This window comes from Lepeophtheirus salmonis, chromosome 5 (genome assembly GCF_016086655.4).
Source record: "Lepeophtheirus salmonis chromosome 5, UVic_Lsal_1.4, whole genome shotgun sequence".
Classification (NCBI taxonomy): Eukaryota; Metazoa; Arthropoda; class Copepoda; order Siphonostomatoida; family Caligidae; genus Lepeophtheirus; species Lepeophtheirus salmonis.
In genome coordinates this window covers 59,048,091-59,067,467 of record NC_052135.2, presented here as the reverse complement: position 1 = coordinate 59,067,467, position 19,377 = coordinate 59,048,091, and the positions used below count along the sequence as shown (strand labels likewise).

General features: G+C 30.2%; 1 protein-coding gene across 1 annotated transcript in view; it reads right to left on the bottom strand.

Annotated features, from left to right (window-relative positions):
* Positions 1 to 18,406, bottom strand: part of LOC121118493 (uncharacterized) — a 36,348-nt gene extending 17,942 nt beyond the window's left edge. The window contains exon 1 of the mRNA XM_040713075.2: positions 18,158 to 18,406. The gene's annotated coding sequence lies outside the window, so the exon portion shown is untranslated. The remainder of the gene's footprint in view (positions 1 to 18,157) is intronic.
* Positions 18,407 to 19,377: the final 971 nt, after the last annotated feature.

The following is a 19,377-nucleotide window of genomic DNA, read 5'->3' as shown; positions in this document are numbered from 1 at the left end:
TGGCCGCTACATTAAAAAAATATTTAAAAAAATAAATCAATTATTTCAATCTGACGAAAGTGCAAATCAACTATTTCAATCTGACGAAAGTGCAAATCAATTATTTCAATCTGACGAAAGTGCAAATTGTGGTAGCTTCGAAGGGATAATAAGGATAATTTATAATGAAAAACTTACTTCGACCTTAAATTGGGTATATATGACATACGTGATGGGTCAAAATAAGAACAATCTTGAACACAAATCAAGAAAAGAAGAATATCCCGATATATTTTTTTACTTAATACATGCATACAGCCTAATATTACATAAACATATTTGAGTCAATTATAGGCCTTGTTTTCAAATTTGTGGATGATTTAAAATACACAAAAGTGAATAAATAAAAGATTGCTTATTTTTGGAACTTGTAAAAATCTGTGAATTTTGAAGGATCAACTATGGTTACTTTAGTTGCAATTTCCAAAACAACCATAGGATTAATAAAAATAATTTTTTGGCATAAATTAATTATTTTTTTAATAAGACAGAATTTCATTGTTGTTTTAATTTAATAAAATACATTTCTGGAGAGAAGATCTAAGGTGACCTTAAGCTTGAAAACAAAGTAGTAAAACTAAAACCTCGTTATCAATATTTGTGCAAGGTATGGGGTTGTCCAGTGAAATCTGAACACTTAGTTATTCAATAATTCATTAAGGTTGTGTGATTGAAATTATTTCATATTTCGATATGTAAAAGCATAAACAATTAGTTACAAAGTAAAACAAAGTCACTGTCATCCAGCACTGGGACGCCATGATGGAGAACTACATTTGCACCGGGTACAAGCCCTTCTACCACTCCTGGAAGCCATAATTGCCAATAAAGGCGACTAAATTTATGATTAAAGGAGCTCAGACCTACATTAATTTATACTATTAATTTGGTTGATTAATTATTTTTAATTTATAAAATATATCCTGTTAAATTTTAAAATTCAAATTGTTTAGATTTTCATGGACAAGACAGTACACTTTTTTATTCACTAGGAGTGTTGAATATTACTTCATAACTAATTAGCCTCTATGAATTCACCCTTTTAACTGAATTTACAACTGCATAAGGGAAAATGTCAAAAAATGATACAATGACGTCATCTGTGAGGTATTTTTAAAATGGACATCTTGTGTAGGAAACCGATAACTCCACAAACATGTATCTCTTCAAACTTCCAAAGTACAATTGCGTTTCGCTACTTTGTTTTAAAGCTTGAGGGTGACCAACCTTCCTCTTTTCCATTGACACGTCTTCAATTTTTATCCTATCCTAGACATCCAGATACTTTTTTTTTATAAATTCCTAAAATACTCGTGCTCAATACCTCTATACCATTGCACTGGAAAAAAATCTCCATAAAACTATTTAAAAAAATTAAAATATATAGGAAGACAGTATGAAATATTTTCATAAAAAAAAAAAACAACAGATCCAAATGATCCTTTTTATAAAAAAAGCAAAAATCACCAAGGAAATCCATTGAAGGGTACGTCATCGACGGCCCAATATTTTTATAACGTAATGAAGCTGAAAATATTTAATTCAATGACAATTTAGTAAAATATCGTTTTAAATGCGTCAATACTGGAGTTGGGGTTCGTTCTGTTATGATTTTTAGTGTACTGAACTAATTCTTTACAGAAATTCGGTTTGAACTGGTCTGAATCGGTAATACAAAAAATCTTTCTGGATTTGTCTCATTTGATATTCGGTACATGGAAATAAATAGATGAATTGTTTCATTGAAATTTCAAAAAAAATTATATTATCACATCGACATCAACTTACAATAACGTCATTTGACGTAAATTGTGTTGCATAAATCATATTTTTACGATCATAAATCAGGTGGATATGGAAAAAATCTGTTAATAGATTAACACCGAAGAAAGTTGCTCCGCCAATTATGAAAAAAAATGTCCACGATTTGAAAACGATTACATTTCGATCTACTATCTGTGTTCGTAGTTTGGACACAAATATCGCTCCAAATCAGTCTGGAAAAATCTATTAAGACGAAGAATGTAGCAATACCAAAATTTTAGCCGATTTCGATACCATCTTTATGAACAATTCCGATTCTTTTTTATTATGTATAAAGGAATTACATAAACTAATCAGAAAAGGATTGACTTTCTTTAATCTTTAACTTTTTTAAATTAAGATTCGACAAAAAAGACAAAAATATATCTTTCCTAAAGATGACTATAATGAGTTAAAATTATTTCAAATTAAATTTATTTTAAAATTTAGTTCTTCTCTGTGCTCAAAAGTCAATTTATTCCAGGTTGGCTCAATTATTATATTGCCTGTACTACTGAAAATATTTTCATTTTTAATGGATGGACTTGAATTTTGTGATGTAGATCTATTATTTTTGCACTGGTTATATGTTAAAATAAAAATTAAAGAAAACATAGTTTTATCCGAGGCCCTTTCAGGTAGGAGTCCCTAGTCTTAAGTATGGGCTAGTCTATACTATGATCCCCACTTCCTTTTATTTGTCTGCCATTTGAAATAATAAAATTAGAACTAATTATTTTTTTGCTTAATAATGCATTAAATTAAAAAAAATATATATATATTATATTTCGCTCTGTTACATAATTTGACCGAATTACGAAAACATTTCTTGTAAAATTCCTTTTATGGGGAGAGTCCCTATATCCCACGAGGACGCCCTTGTAGGGTCTCCCATTATTGAGCCGACTCTGATAACTCATACTTAAAAAAAGGCATATTTTTGCCGATTCTGATGTATCGGTACACCCCTACTTAAGACCGAAACTAAAAAATATCCGGTCTTCCCAACAAAGAGATCATTCACATCGAATCTGATTTTTCATTGGGAATTAGTTTTGCTGTTAGGAAAGTCATGGGACTTTGTTTTGAATTTAGTAAAACATTTGACAATGTTGGTCTTCAGTACAAATTGAAATCAATTGGAATTGGTGGCCAGCTTTGATAGTGGGATATTTCTTGGTTCAGAAACCAAAAGTCTCAACAATAGTTAGTCCACCAGTGCTATTATATTTCCGGTCTACTGAACAACACAAGTACTATAATATCTAATTAGAGTCATAATTAAATAAATCTGATCTATTTTTGCAATGAATCCTTAATTGTAAGTCGAGAGCAATATTATATATAATAATATGTAGTTATTAATATAAAAGTACTTATAATGTTTTGTTATTAAAAAAAATATATTAAAGAAAGTTTTATTGTATGACCCCTCCTTCACTCCCTTTTTCAGAGTAGGATCGTGAGTAAATTTAATACAGGTAATTTTTTTATAAAGTTTTTCTTCGACCACCCATCACAAAAAGAAAAAAATATATTAAAGGGAAGTGAGAAAACAACAACAAAATAAAAAAAGGACTTTCTTTAAGATAACATATTATATTGCTGTATATGAATAAATATATGTGACGCGCCAATACAAAAGCGAGCTGGAAGGATTTTCTTTTAATTAATTATGGATTATCTATTCTTTGACAAATAATAATTAACGTCCATTTCTGATTCATTCTTTGACTCACTTTAAATTACATTTAACGACAGATATAGGTCTATGAGTTATTTGGCTATAGGTACCACATTTTTCAAATATTTTCAAAAAAAAAAATGATTACTAAATGTCAACAATACGTAGTTATACGAAAGAATCCACTGAGAGACACTGGTATTTTTATATGTATTTAATGTTTAATAGTGATGGGAGGATTCTAGGAGCGTTCACAGGAATATATTTTAGGCTCTGGAAATGTTGAAATAAACTTCCTTTAAGTCCAGATCTGAGCTCCCTTGATTATTTTGTATAGATTTGTTTATCTAGAGTCAGAAGTCAAGGTTTTTTCCTTGTAGAATTTGGAATTTCCTCATCAAATTATCCAAGAAGTATCGGAGGCACAACCGACTAGATTACAGCTCATTCCAAACTCGTTTAGCCGACATAGTGTTAAATGACAGCTTCTTTAGATTGAATAAGTTGCTTTAAATGAATTAAATTTATAAGTTTTCTGCTACTATTTCTTCAGTTTTGTTTTTTTGTCTTATTAATAATCACGGAAATGAATACCTTCAAAACTTATAAATAACTCTTTTATGGTATAAAAAAGTGTATTGAACATTTCTGGTGCGTCCACACAGAAGCAAAATTGAGTGATTTTCTCAAAATTGAGTATTTGTATTCTTTGACAAATAATCTTTAATTTCTATGAAAAAAAAATAAACATTCATCCTTTGGGTGTATCAAGTTCCAGTTAAAGTAGTCACAAATATGTAATTGTAACAATAAAAGAAGGAGAACTGGATGGATGTTCTCATATAGGTAATATCGGAAACAATATTAAATCAAGTAAAGGTACAAAACTATAGGTCAAGTTCTTGGGCATCTAAACTTATCCCACAGTTTTGAATAATAAGTCGATAATTGACAAAAATATGTCTATGAAATATTGGAGTGTATATTTCACTGTAAAGAAATAGGGATTTTTTTATATTTTTAGATTGGGTTTATATTGACGCACCACGATTATTTTTTTCATTATTTTTGTTGGGAATAGCTTTTGTGTTAATTTACCAGCATTTACTATGTAAAAAATCATAGCGTTGCTGATGGCATGTCAGTCATTGCACACATTATTGAATGAATGAATGGAAATCATGAACCTATCTTCAATTGGCATGCGTGTGGCTCTTTCAAGAAACATAATAATATATATGAATACATATTTTTATAAATAAAAACAAGGTAAAAAACTTACTCAATGGTCTACAAAAAATCAACTTCATTCATTTAATAAAGTGTGTTTTCTATCTTTCTCTCTCTTTCTTCTTTGAAATGAAAGGAAAATAATTTTGTAATCTTGTGTAAAAAGTTGTTATTACATAAAATAATAACACAATATTTCAATCATGGACTGACTAATGACGACTAGGTACATAATATACCTATGGAAAATTATGATTTTAATTATAATTGTTCACAACTGACGTCCATATGTTTTATTTTCCTAGTAGTAATATAAATGTATATCTATAATAATAGTGTTGGAGTCGAATACTAAACTACGCAGGTCGTTCAAACTTATGTAATAAATCATGATCAAACTATAATATTAATAACTGCAAAATGGCACTGATGTACAAAGTTGTTAATATAACAATAATGACCTCAAGGTGGCGCTACTATCCTCGGGTAAATAAAGAAAGCTCGTGACAGATTGAATATTCAGCCGAGCTATGTAAAGGCATCAGGCAAAGAAAAATACGGTTTCTTTGAATTGATATAGTCTAAGTTCAACAACTAAGTGTTTGAATATCTCCATGAGACAGGCAGTCCATTATTAATCAAATAATGTATCCGCTTTTATAAAATATTTATAAGGTGTATCCATAAAACAGCATCCATCAAATTAATTTTGATTGCAATATATACATGGCTATTAATGGGGTTGTAAGTTGTTATTTTGGTTATGTTTAAAAAAAACCGATAATTAAGATGGTAGGCCGGACAATTTGAGGAATGTCTTGGAGTAGAGGAGGTAGCTGTCGTGACCTTTCATTAAATTAGCTGCAAGTAGCTATAAGAAGAAAAATATAAACTCAAGCTCAAATCCCTATCAATTAATGTTCGAGACAGGAGTTACTCCTATCTCGATCCTGCTCATAGTTCAAGAAGGACTTAGTCTCAAGGCTCCCTAAAAAGTAGAACTCAGAGGCGTCCGCAGGTGGTTAACTGGAAGGGCTGTAGCCCCCTCCAAATGAAAGAATTTTTGCTTTTTACTAGAAAATGTACTATTTGAAAATTTTTGTGAACAGCTGAGGGTTTTAGAAACTTTTTCCCAAAATTTAACTTTTTGAGAATGGCTATGGATTTCTGAAATTTTTTTTACAAAAAAAATATTTTTTGTGAATAGCTGTGGATTTTTGAAATTTTTTTAGAAAAAATTTAATTTTTCAAATCATATTCTAAGAAATTTTAATTTTTGGAAATTTTTTTCAGAAAAAAATTCTAAAACCAACCCTCTCACCAATTATATATAAATAATCCTGCAGACGGCCCTGGGTCTCTCCATGATTCTGAGCACACCCATTTTATACTTGGAGATTCCTTCCTCAAGAATGAAAGAATTGTAACGTAACCGTTTTAGAAAATAAAACTAAAACTTGTTGAACATGGCAACAACAAAAAATCTCACAGCCAAAAAGTGTTAAGGTTTTATATCCCTAATTATGAACGATTCTGCCACATTTGTATCCAGACATATGTATCTGCAATATTTGTAACCACGACATTTGTATCAAGACATTTGTACCAAATCCCTTGTGTCTCAGCTCAGTTAGCTCACAGTTTACTATATATACCATATGTATGAAAATTGAGTATGAACACATTCAGACCTTATATACTATGTAATTAAAGTTAGTACTAATGATTTCACACCACATACTTATCTTATAATTAATTTATGTATTTTACATACAATCAGCCAAAAGTGATATATATTCTTTTTTGTCCGTTATGTAATTGTATTTTGCACATATATTTCATATATTTCTTTTTTCTTGTCCCTAATCTTTGCTCATCTTGATGACCCCTGAATCCCATCGTCATTTATTCGGACGCTAGATATTTGATCCCTCCACTTTTGTCGTGCCAGCCCATCTTCATCCCTTATGTGGGCATTCCCTTCCATTGTCTCGACCACACTTACACATGCCATCTTAGAGTATAAATAGTTTTCATCATCGCGTAGATATGATGCATTTCCTTTTTTCAAATATCTATGGGTGCAGTTTGACAAAATATAATAGATAAAAAATGTGTGGGTACAAAAGTTGATACAAATGTAATGGCAGAACAAATGTGGCCCTCATTTGACTTTAATGGAGTTTTCAAATAACATTTCGTGTAAGTTCGAATAATTTTCCAGGAAGTTGTTGGCTCGAGTCAAATGAAGTTTTTTTTAGTGAGTTGGAGTGTTACTCGAATCCACATTATACAATCCTTTCTTTGCAAAACTCTCAAAGATCAATCAACTAATGTTTTGGGCCAATGATTCTCCTTATTCTTTTTCTTGCTCATAAGGGAAATCTTCACGATAATCAAGGTGGAAGGACGGAGATAGGCACTCCCATAAAAATTTAAACCAACCCTTTTACAAAATACCTACCAAAGTGGATGTGAGTAAGTAAGAGAAGAGAAAAAAAAAGGAAAAAAATAAATAAAGATGGTTTACGTCATTTATGAAGAGTAATGAAATTCATGCGAAAAACATGTTTTCACTTTTATTGTTTTACTTATTATATTTTTATTTTTGTGTGCCCTGTTCACAGTGATGTAATTTTTAACTATGTACAACTTTCGTTGTTCCCCTGCATAAAATGTGATACTTACATACATCGTAAGAAATCCCCGTGTGAATTTTGTATGAGGAGAGATAAATATCATTTGAGCAGATCCACAAGGGAATACAAAAAAAAAAAAATGTATAACATTATGATGTACCTCATAGGTAGGTAAAAATATATTTCATCATTAGAAAGTTTAGTTAAATTAATAATAAATGTCGTTAAATGAGTCTAGATGTATTTTTGCTACAAGAATATATTATTTAAGATGAGGACGAATGGAATAAAGGAAGGAGGCTAAAGGTTATGAAGTGAAACCTTCAATAATTACTTCAAAATTAAGGTTTCTTAAATAGTAAAATAAAAAAACAACAACTTCTTGTCGTTATTCTTAGTATAATTATGTATGGGTCTGAGTGTCATTATAAATTATTACGTAAGAGAGTTCGAGAAAGCAGGATGAATATGGTAGTTCATAGATCCCAAGTGAGGATACTCTAGGGCGGGAAATTTTAAAAAGTTGAAGAAATTTATAAATCTCTTAATAAAAAAAGGTCTTCTCTCCCAAAAGTATTTTATAAAAAGTAGTTTTAGGATTCAGTCGGACGATCCAAGACCGCCCTGAGACCATTCTAATTTTAATTGGACCAAATTAATTCCTCCCCATAAAAATCTTTGGTCTATAGCGGTCACAAAGAAAAAATCGCTTTAGATTGATCCCATAGAGGAAATAGAAAAATCGCACTTTATCAGTCCTATCTAAAATTTGATATAGCCGGATTCTATAGATGAATTGTTGATGACGTCACCTGTATTTAAAAAATATAAACATCGGAACAATAAAGTAATATGATGTCTTAAATAAATTACAAATCAAAAATCGGAATAGGGAGGAAGTTTGTCCATAAATTGAAACCGAAGAATTTATGTTTATATATTTCCTAGTTTTGGGCTTGGCCTGCAAAGCCTAGAAAGGTCAGACATCGTTATGATTTTAAAGTAATCGAACTAATTCGATCCTTTAAAGAAGTTCCATCTGGACGGATCTCTAAGAAAAATTTGATCTAGATCGTTTCCAAAGAAAAATTAGGGCTGAATCTGTATTACAAAAGAAAAACATTTTGGATTTATAAAATTTATTATTCAGCTTCATAGATTAATTAATCATGACGTCAGCTGTGTTGTAAAATTATGAACATCGACCTTTAATAACGTCATCTGAACTTAAATGATTTGCATAAATCATATTTGTACAGCTCATAGTAGGTTACCCACCCTCCTATTTAAAAATTAGCCAATATTTGAAAGTCTAGGGGTTTCAACTTATTTGACAACCCACAACACCAAGCTTTTGAAGATTTTCAACAACTATTCAAAAAACAAGGCACCAATAATAGGATTGTTTACTAATCTTTATAGGGCTAATTACGAATATATAGCAAATTAAGAACTGAGGGGACAATTAAAAAAAACAAAAAACAATATCGATACCGATTCAATTCTAGAAAAAATTACCAAAGTCGGTTCTGATTCTTCAATATTTTATATAATAGTTAAGAAATACAATTTTACTATCAAGGGCGTCCACAGGATTATATTTTAGGAAGGAAGGTGCTTGGTTTTTGGAATTTTTGAAGAAAAAAAATCCAAAAATTTGAAAGATTAAATTTTTTGAAAAATAAAAATTTAAATATACAATTTGATATTTAAATTTTTTTCAAAAATTTACAACTATTCACAAAAACTAAGTTTTTGGAAAAAAAATTCAAAAAACAATGGCTGTTTATAAAAGATTAAATTAAAAAAATATTTATTTAAATATACAGTTTGATATTTAAATTTTCTTCAAAAATTTACAACTATTCACAAAAACTAAGTGTTGGAAAAAATTCAAAAAACCATGGCTGTTTTTAAAAGATTAAATTTTTTGTAAAAAAAAATTTTAAATATACAATTTGATATTTAAATTTTTTTCAAAAATTTACAACTATTCACAAAAACTAAGTTTTTGGGAAAAAAAATTCAAAAAACAATGGCTGTTTTTAAAAGATAAATTTTTTTTTTTGAAAAAAAATATTCAAAAATCTGCAACTGTTTAAATTTTTTTTTTTTTTTTTTTTTTGGGGAAAAATTCAAATATTAATACATAGTTATTTACAGAAAATAAAATTTTGGAACGAAATTTGAAAAGTGTAATTAAATTTCAAATGTTAAATTTATTGAAAAAATTTCAAGTATTAATTTTTTTTATAAAAGCAAAAATTCCTTAATTTTGGAGAGGCAATATTTTTTTATAGCCTAGGAAAGTTATAAATAAGGATTGGAATCGCAAATCGTCTCATTACTAACATTAAGTATACAAACATTGAGGAGGTCCCTTTTATGCATGCAGACATTTTGGCACTCAAAATTTTCTATATGTTATTATTATTCTTCTCTTTGGTGAAAGTTTGGTAGAAGAATAATAAAAAGTCAAGAAGAAGGAAGGAAGGACGTTGGTATGATAGTTATTTTTTATTATTTTGAAGACTTAAGAGAAGAGAAGTAGTCGAAGAAGTTGTTTATTTCTTAAAAGTAGAAAAAAAAATCCAATGTTTTTTTTTTTAAATTATTATTATCACATAGAGGAAAAATTTTATATTAGAATATGACATATCCTATTATTATTTAACATATATGAAATAAGTGACCGAGAAACATACTATATAAATAATATATCCTTGAAGAAAGAAAACATTGATGTTTTTTTTTAGGGAATGGACGTGAATAAATAAATATCTTACAATATTTATTAAATAATCTATTCAACCACATCACATATATACATATTAATAATGAAAGTTAAAAAAATGTCATGATTCTATGTACTGAGGCCTTTATTATATATATTTAAAAAAAAAAAATATTGCCAAAGCCATGGACTGCAAAAAAAAGAAATAGAAAAAAAGGAAACACCTTCTTCTAAGTCATGTACATTGTATAAGAACATTTCCACTCGTAGTATCTACCTTGGTGCCTACTTTAATGACTTACTATTCTTTAGCAAATTGTTGTGCAATAATACAGTAACCCCAATGAGCCACCCATTTTCTTATAGGTGGTGCGTCAACATAAAAACAATCTTAAATAAGAATCAAGCAAAAGAATAAATCACCATTCATATAAAATATATAATACCTACGGCCCAATGTTTTAAATGCATAATTGAGTCCATTATGGCCATAGTATTCAAATTTGTGGGATGAGTGTAGATACTAAATAGTTTTAAATATAGTTTAAAACCTTTGTTTGAATAAAAATACTTTTTTGACCCAATGTATGGGGCGTTCACAAGGGTGGGCTGAAGGGGCTGTTGCCCCCACTGCCGAATTAAGGTATTTTGGCTTTTTATTAGAAAATGTAATATTTGAATATGAATGTTTGAATTTTTTTTCTCCAAAACATTTAATTTTACGTAAATTGCTGTGGATTTTGGATTTTTTTATTGAAAAATTTAATATTCAAAATCTAACTTTTGAATTTTTTTCCAAAAATTTAATGTTATGTGAACAAATTTGGATTTTCGACTTTTTTTTGAAAAAAATTCTATATTTGAAATTGAAATTTTGAATATTTAAAAAAAAAATGTACCTTTTGGATTTTTTTTTTTCGAAAAATTTCCCCCCCCCAAAAAAAATCCCGTCCACACCCCTTGGTAGTTGCGATGTAGATTTTTTGCTATTTCAAGTGCCGTTTGCAGGGTACCCAAAGAGCTAATTAAAATAATTTATTAATAGAAATTGACAAATATACGTTGTAAAAGATAACAAATGTAATCTGAATATTGTAGCTTGCTTTTGTGTTGACTGGCAACATATATTTGAAGATTAAATAACAAGGGGTTGGGGAAAAACGCACTGTCATGACCGAAAATTCCATTCAATGTTTTTTGCTATTTTCTTTTTTTTTCCTCTAGCTCACTACTACCTATGTATGACCCAACATTTTTTTACAATATATATATATCATTCATGTATATAGAAAGTTTCCTCAATGTATGTACATAAACCCATTATACACATAAGTGTACATATATATATATATATTAACAGAGCTTACAAAAGTAAATAAACAAATACTCATTTTGCAGCAGTCATAAAAATAAAGGTTTTATTTGTTAATCTATGAAGCCGGTCAATACAAAAGCCGGCAAGAATGATTTTTCTTGCCATAAATAAGTCTGGATTACATTCTTCTACTCTTGAACTAATTCATGAATTAGCTATCTTCCTTTTCGACTCTTCAATTATGATGATTAATCCGTCAAAGTTACCGCAAATTACAGCCAAGGGTCAGAATAAAAAAACATAATATGATTCATTATATTTATAAATTTTATGACTGAACTGGACCAGACTGAGCTGGAGGGAGCTGCAGTCTTCAGTCCTAAATAAGGATGGACGCACACTATAAAGTATGTGTTATTACAATACCAATATGGGTACAGGGGCGTCCGCTGGATTATAAATATATATATTTATTTATTTTTAGGGGGAGGGGCTTTCGTCATTGATGGACCGATTTTGTATGAAATGGAGGAGCCGAAAGTACCGGTTTCAATATTAGTTTAGTATAATTACCCTTTCAAATGCGTCAGTACCACGGTATTTATTACGATCATATCGAAAAACACTAGCTTCATAAATCAAATGAAGGCTCTAACGTGAATTTGTTCCCAAACTGTGATAGTGAAATGGTAGGCCCTGTAATTGTACGTGGACGAAAATAATGAAAAGTAAGGAAGTCGCAAAGGGGTTTTTATATTTTCTCAGGGGACACACCACTATGTAGAAAAAGTTTGAGAACTACTGTTTGAAAATAATTAATTATAAATATTTTTAAGAAGCTCAACTCACACCCAGGCTCGATTTGACTTTAAGCAGGGCCTAGGGCAAAGATAAATGTGATACTTTTTATTCCTTTTTTTGATTAGAATTTATTTTAAACTTTTTTTTTTTTTGAAAATACATTTCAAAATTTAATTTCAAATAACACATCTAAACCCGTCCTGCCCACCCAAGAAATTTTAATAAAAAGTCTCCAATTGACAGAAATAATTTATCTATTAAATTTGTATCGTTTTTTTTTTCATTCATTAAGTACAAAAGATATTCGGAATATATATGCACGATAGATTAGAAATGAAAGGCACTCAATCGCCATTCTTAGATAAAGGCGCATTACAAGCAATATAAAAATTGTAGGTGCCTCCGCGTCTGTCATATCTCACAAGGACCTAAAGGCTGCTTACAGTATATTCTCCTTCAAAAACTATATAACAAGTACCAAATTCTTACAAGGATATTGAATAATTATCATTATTAATTAATTCTAGAAGTACTATATCCAGTCGCTCCCGCCTTCACTTCGCACTCTAAAAACTTTAGTTTTCTAGCTTATTTTTTAAATAGTACATATTAAAAAGGATCATATCCTTATCTGACGATAATTTAAAACAATTGCCATTAAACATTTAATGGCATTGAAGATATTTAGAAAATTATGATATTTAAAATCATCAATTAATTATTTTATGTGTCTAAATACTACAGTATATATTTCATTCATGATTACCCATAACGCTCATTTGAAATTATTAAACGGGGCCGTAATCACCGTGGGGGGGCTCCATGGAACTTTTTCAGTATTAGTATTTATTGGTCAAGTATTAATGGGGAATCATCAATACCAACTTCAATAACAACAAAAAACAGACCTAATTTATAAACCGTTATTTTGGCATTCATTGTTGCAATATCATTTTATTTGATTTAGTCAGGACCGTTACTGGTCTTTTTTTTTTGCCAATAGATGGTTTTAGTAATGTCTATTACGAGTAGTATAATTAGGATGGGTTGACGCTGGATGGAGTTAAGATATAGGATATTGTACAAAAAAAACTTTTTTTGACAATTTTGTGCTTGTAATACGCAGGATTGTTTGATCCACGTCAATGATAGACACCAGCAAAGAGAAAATACACCATATTTCGATTTTTTCTTAAAACAATGTGAAAACGCATGCCAAGCCGCTGAAAATGTGAATAGTATTTATGGTACAGATATTGTAGCAGCCAATCACGCAAAGTTTTGTTTTCGTGAATTCTCTTCTGGTAATTTTGATGTCAAAGAAGCAAAATCGAAAATGTGGATAAAATAATGGAAATCGTCGAGTCTGATCGTCATGTACACCATTTTTTGATTGCCTAGGTGATAAACATTAATGGGGGGAGGAAAAATCCATTAAAAATAATAGATTTATTTTTACTACGCCTTCTAATTTTAAATTGGGACTACAACCTTTGATTTTTTGATAAAAAACGCTATCGTTTAGACCAACTTGAGACTCACACTCAATCCCTGTAAGCCACCATCCTGGATGCATTAAGGCACTCAACTTTGTGTCAGACCGATTTTTGAGGACTAGTAGATATTAGTGCATTTTTAGAGAAATATATACAATATTCCAAAGGTGGACACACCACGTTTTATGTGTATTTATTGCCATCAAATGAGTCCACAAAAAAAAAAAAAAAAAAAAAAAAAAAAAAAAAAAAATTGCGCTCAAATTGAGGGAAGTATAAGTTGTTTTTTTCCCCTTGCGTCATAACCTATCCACTACTACTATTATACCATGTAGTAGTATGTACTACTATTTTTACAAACTACTAGGTATATAAATATATGTATAAATGTGTGTAGATTTATCCAACTTCCAGGTATGACGCGGAGAAAGTTTTCAATGATTTTTTATTATTATTTTTTTTTTTACTCAAGAACTTGGTTTATTTTTATTTTATTATTTTCTTCTGAAAAATAATAAACTTTTTTTCCCAAAAAAGAAGAAAATTACAATAAACACCTATTCTCTATGGAAGGGACTCTGTTGATAATGAAGATGACCCTAAATATATGTAGGATACATCTCCAGCCCTTTTTATATTGTTTTCATACATATGGCTTTGAAAATGGCTAGATAATATTGGAAATATTATCTAGGTATAAGTATGTATACATGTTGATCCCCCCCCCCCCTCCTTATGACGACCCTGAAAATCTTATACATCTAGAATATTCTTTCTTTATTAGGATTATTTTAAAATGAGGTAAAGAGATTGGTTGACCAGTTAGTTTGCTGATGGATTATCCACCCCCTTATTGAATAAAAATATTGATAATCTGTAATAGTCCCTGCACGGAGGATGGCCCGCAAGAAAATTACTCTCAAAGAAAAAGGGCGCCAGAAGGCCTGGCACATACTGCGGATGTATTCCTCTGTCATGGTGTCATCCAAACACCGAGTCCTATTGTCAGTTAGCACTGGGATGCTGAGATAGAGGACTCCATCCGAAGTGGGTGCCAGGCTTTCCACCACGCCCTGGAAGCTATCATTGCCGATAAGGGCGGTTACACACTCAGACACACATCTATTTATAGTATTATTTTTTTAAATTCTATTGAAATTTAATAAATTATATTTTGTTGAATTTTTAAATTCAAAGGTTTTTGAATTTAATGGACCACTCGGTAAATCCTTCATTTATAAATATTCATTTAATTTTTTGGTTGTAACTTGATCAATCTTCTCGTAAAGTTTACACCTTGCTCAAAATCACAAATTGTACAAGACATATATATGTATACCTATATCTTAATGGATAATTTAATAACTAATATTGTGTCGTTCCTTATCTAAAAACTAGTCCAATCCAACTTTTTAGTCCTTAAAAAAATGAAAACTTGAGACCTCATAACGTTATTGAGGTTTTTCATTCTAATGAATTAATATTAATCCATTATATTGAAAGACTGGTCCTCGACTGGACCAAGTACATTAGTACCGACACAACACTATTAATAAGTAGGTTTATAGGTGGCTTATACCTAGAGATAAAGCAGACTTTATAAGGAGAAGGAGAATAATCAGAAGAGAAGGAAAGTCCAGACAAAATTTGGCAACGGGCAACGCCCGTTAAAGTTATTTTTTAAAAGTTTTATGGTCAAGTTCGTTAGGGAGAGGAGTGTATCTATGCACCTATGATTGCAAGGGAGGGGTGCTATAGTGGGGTGAGAACAAGTTGTTGTAGAATATCTACTTCATACATATATATGTTCCTAGAGATGCATAACAGTGGGGTGAGAGACAGTCAATAGACATGTATATTAGGGTGGTTCGTTTAAGGTTTTTTTTTTCCTTCAAAAAGTTGAAAATAAATAATACATATTAGACGAGTAAGGAAACTTGTAACGTAATACAAAATGACTACAAAACAAATTTCCGGTCTGTCAGACAAAGTTTTGAGGTTCCGCAATGTAATTGAATGTATAAAAGTGCTATTTTGATGACTAGGTAGTATTTTAGTTATATTACTTTATATGATAGCCACAGTGTATATTTTTAGTTGAATGGATCAAATTTATTAAGAGGTTAATGGTAGTATTTGAATTCTTACGCGCTTAAGGGGGTTATTAATAGGGAAAATATGAAAGTTCATGACTTCAAATGCGATGCGGAACCTCCAAATATTTGCAGTGTATATTTAAATATCTAGGAATAACTTTTGATAGTAGACATTCCCAAAAGTATATAATCTTTGAGCCAGTCTAATATATGGGTATATATAGCTTCACATAATAACATAAACCATCTTCCCCCCTCTCTCTCTTCTCAACAGCCTTCAATGAAAGTAAGTCTTATTTTGTCTCTTCTCCACCTCCTCCTGGGGCATCATCATGGCTCTATGTCTATCACATATCTACGTATGTACAACCAACACTCCCAAAATAACAATGAAGAAAAAACAACAACACTATACTTACACTATAGACATTATGCCTACATTTGTAGCTATTAGTATTAGTGTGGAGACTCGATCCGACACGTAATTTTTTGTTCGGTTCGGTCTGAAGTAATTTATTATAGAACAAGATTACTTCCAAAGTCTATATACGTATAATAAGGCTTGGAGAGTAGAAAATAAAACATTATTCTAATGACGTCACTGCTGTAAGAATATATATGTTGAATCAAATCGTGTTGAGTTCATGGATAAGGAATGTACTAAACAAAAAATACTTTTTGGCCCATTCCCACCAATTGCTGTATAAATAATACTTACAGATCGGATATTCCAAATTGTTTATTTCACTTCCGTGACGTCATTATATAGTAATGCACCCAAAAATGCCTCTCTTTTGAACCACATACTTTGTTGTATAGACTTTGATTACTTTGGTCCAGACCTTCGTCTGAAATCTTATAATTTTTAAAATCCATTGGGACAATCCCAATGTCTTCTTTCCCCAGTTACGTCATTAGATGTATAGTAACACTTACTCTTTCTAATGCCTAGACCTTGATTATTTTGGTCCAGACCGTAGTCTGAAATTGTGGACAGCATTTTTATTTACTAAAAAAAGGTCATTGACCAGGGGCCCAGACGTAACTTGGCGCAAATTAGTCTGGTCTTACGAAAGTTATAATGGTGTTGAGAGGTCTGAGATGGGTTTTAGACCAAAAGCCACCACTAGTGGCTTTTTATAATATGTAGATATTTGTACCATAACAATATGGTACAAATATGATGTAAATGACAAAAAAAATCTCCTGGTTCATATAAGAAGTTCAAGCATTGTTGATAGAGTTAACTTGTTTTTTATATATATTATAAGCATACCCAAGATTAAATTGGCTTTCTTCCTCTTTTTTTAATAACTTATTATTATGTTTCTTTCTTTTAAGATTGCCTTGGTCCAGTAAAGTATATAAAATAGTATGTGGACAAACATATACAATGTACCTACACACATCAATATCCTTGTCCTATAGAAAATTTATATCGTGGTTTTTTTTTTGCATTTCACATTGGTATAAATAGAAATCCTGTCTCTCTATAACAAGGAATGAAATCTTGTTTTTTTATGTATGTATTTAGGTATATCTTATTTATATAGATGTGTATATTTATTTGTTTCTGGCATCCTGAAAATTTAGTATGTAGAACAACTAACTTAGTTCTCGTCTACTGGGTGAGTATGGGATAAAGGAGGATAATAAGTGAAGAAATATATGGCGTGCCACATCAAAACAATCCTGAACAAGACACAAGAAAAAAAGGAAGTCCCAATTATTTTTTTACTTCATAGAGACCAATGTTCATAGACATATTAGAGTAAATTATAGGATCACTATTTAAATTTGTCGGATGAGTGTAGATACCCAAGAGTTTTAGCTAGAGCCTCGAATTTTTATTTGATTGAAGATACATATATTGGCCCCGATATAGTCCCCTTCAAATAAACAAAGACTTTTGGCTAATTACAATTTGCGACTGTCACAAAGTATTAATAAATATGTTTTGAATAAGAAATGAGCAACTATAATTTGTCAAAGACGATAGTGGTATTCAGAGTCAATTTTGATGGGAAGAAATCATCTTTATAGCTTGCTTATATGCTGACAGGCCACATAGGAAGAATTCAAAAAACTTAAAGGTCAATAAACTAGCTTGCAAATTATATATATACAAAAAAAAAAAAAAAGAAGAACACAAATGAGAGAGAAAACATTGCCCTAAGTGAAGCATTGGTAGATTTTCGTACTAATACACACCACACAAGGTAGGAAAAAGGGGGTAATTAATCAACGATAAATAGGTACTAATATTAATATATATATATACATATAAAAGCACAAATATGGAGTAAATAGAATCACTTACCACGTGTTTGTTGCTCTTTCCTTGGTATGCTTGATGTCCGTAGATGTCGGTATTCGTATGTAAAATCCCACCGATATTATAACTTTTTATTACAATTATTGTATATAATTAAATATATATATAGTCTTCTGTCTTAAAATGATAATTTCGATTATATAATAATCTTTCGTCTCTCCTTCTCTCTATTCAAATAAAAAAAGAACCAAGAGAGTAGTAGCGTATTCACCCGGAAAGATTAAAATGTACACTAAGTCGATGCAAGAAAATAAGGGCCCTTAAGCTTGATGAAGGAAGAAAAAGTTAGAGAATCCGAATTTCCTACGCGCGCTCAAGGAATCTATGAATCTCCCGTACGTGTGGTGTATCTAAGGATATGTACAAAATTCTTGTCTTAGTATTATTCACTATTACGAGTATATAATATATGGTGTATATTTATACTATGTAAGGCAGTTTATGCGTACATAAGCACGGGTGTATATTATATCTATATTTGCAAAGAAAGTACCAACTCACGAAACCCTTTGCAAAATCAAATGGGATTACATTTATCCATAATATTATATGAATATAACTTGTTTTTTATATGACCATCGTTAAAGAAGAACTAAATCCGTTATCTCTAGGGTTTCACGGTCAAATTCTCCATACTTGTTTTCCGTCTTTCCTTAACTCGTTCAAAGGGGTTTTTTTTTTTTAAAAAAAAAAACATAACATTTTTCATAAAAATATTGGATGATGAATATCAGGGAAGTTTGCTCTGAGTCATCACATATTTTTCCACGACGACAAAACCTACTTTATTATTGAGCAGGGACGTCAACAGGATTATATAGATTATAATTACATATATTTATATTTGGGAGGGGAGAGTACTTGGCTTTTGGAATTTAAAAAGATGACAAATTTAAATTTTTTTGAAATAGATTTCAAAAAAGCTGTCCATAAAAAAATTAAACTTTTTGGAACAAATTTCAAAAACTAATTTTGTTGCCATTTTTCTACACAATTCCACAGCTATTCATAAAAGATTAAATTTTTCGGGGAAAAATTTGAAAAGTTAAATTTCAAACATTAATTTTTTGTAGAAAAATTTCCAAAAACCCATAGTTTTTCACAAAAAATTAAATTTTGGGAAATAAATATCAAGAGTTAAACTTGAAATATTCAATTTTTGGGAAAATATTTCAAAAATTCATATCTTTTGACGGAAAGGTCAA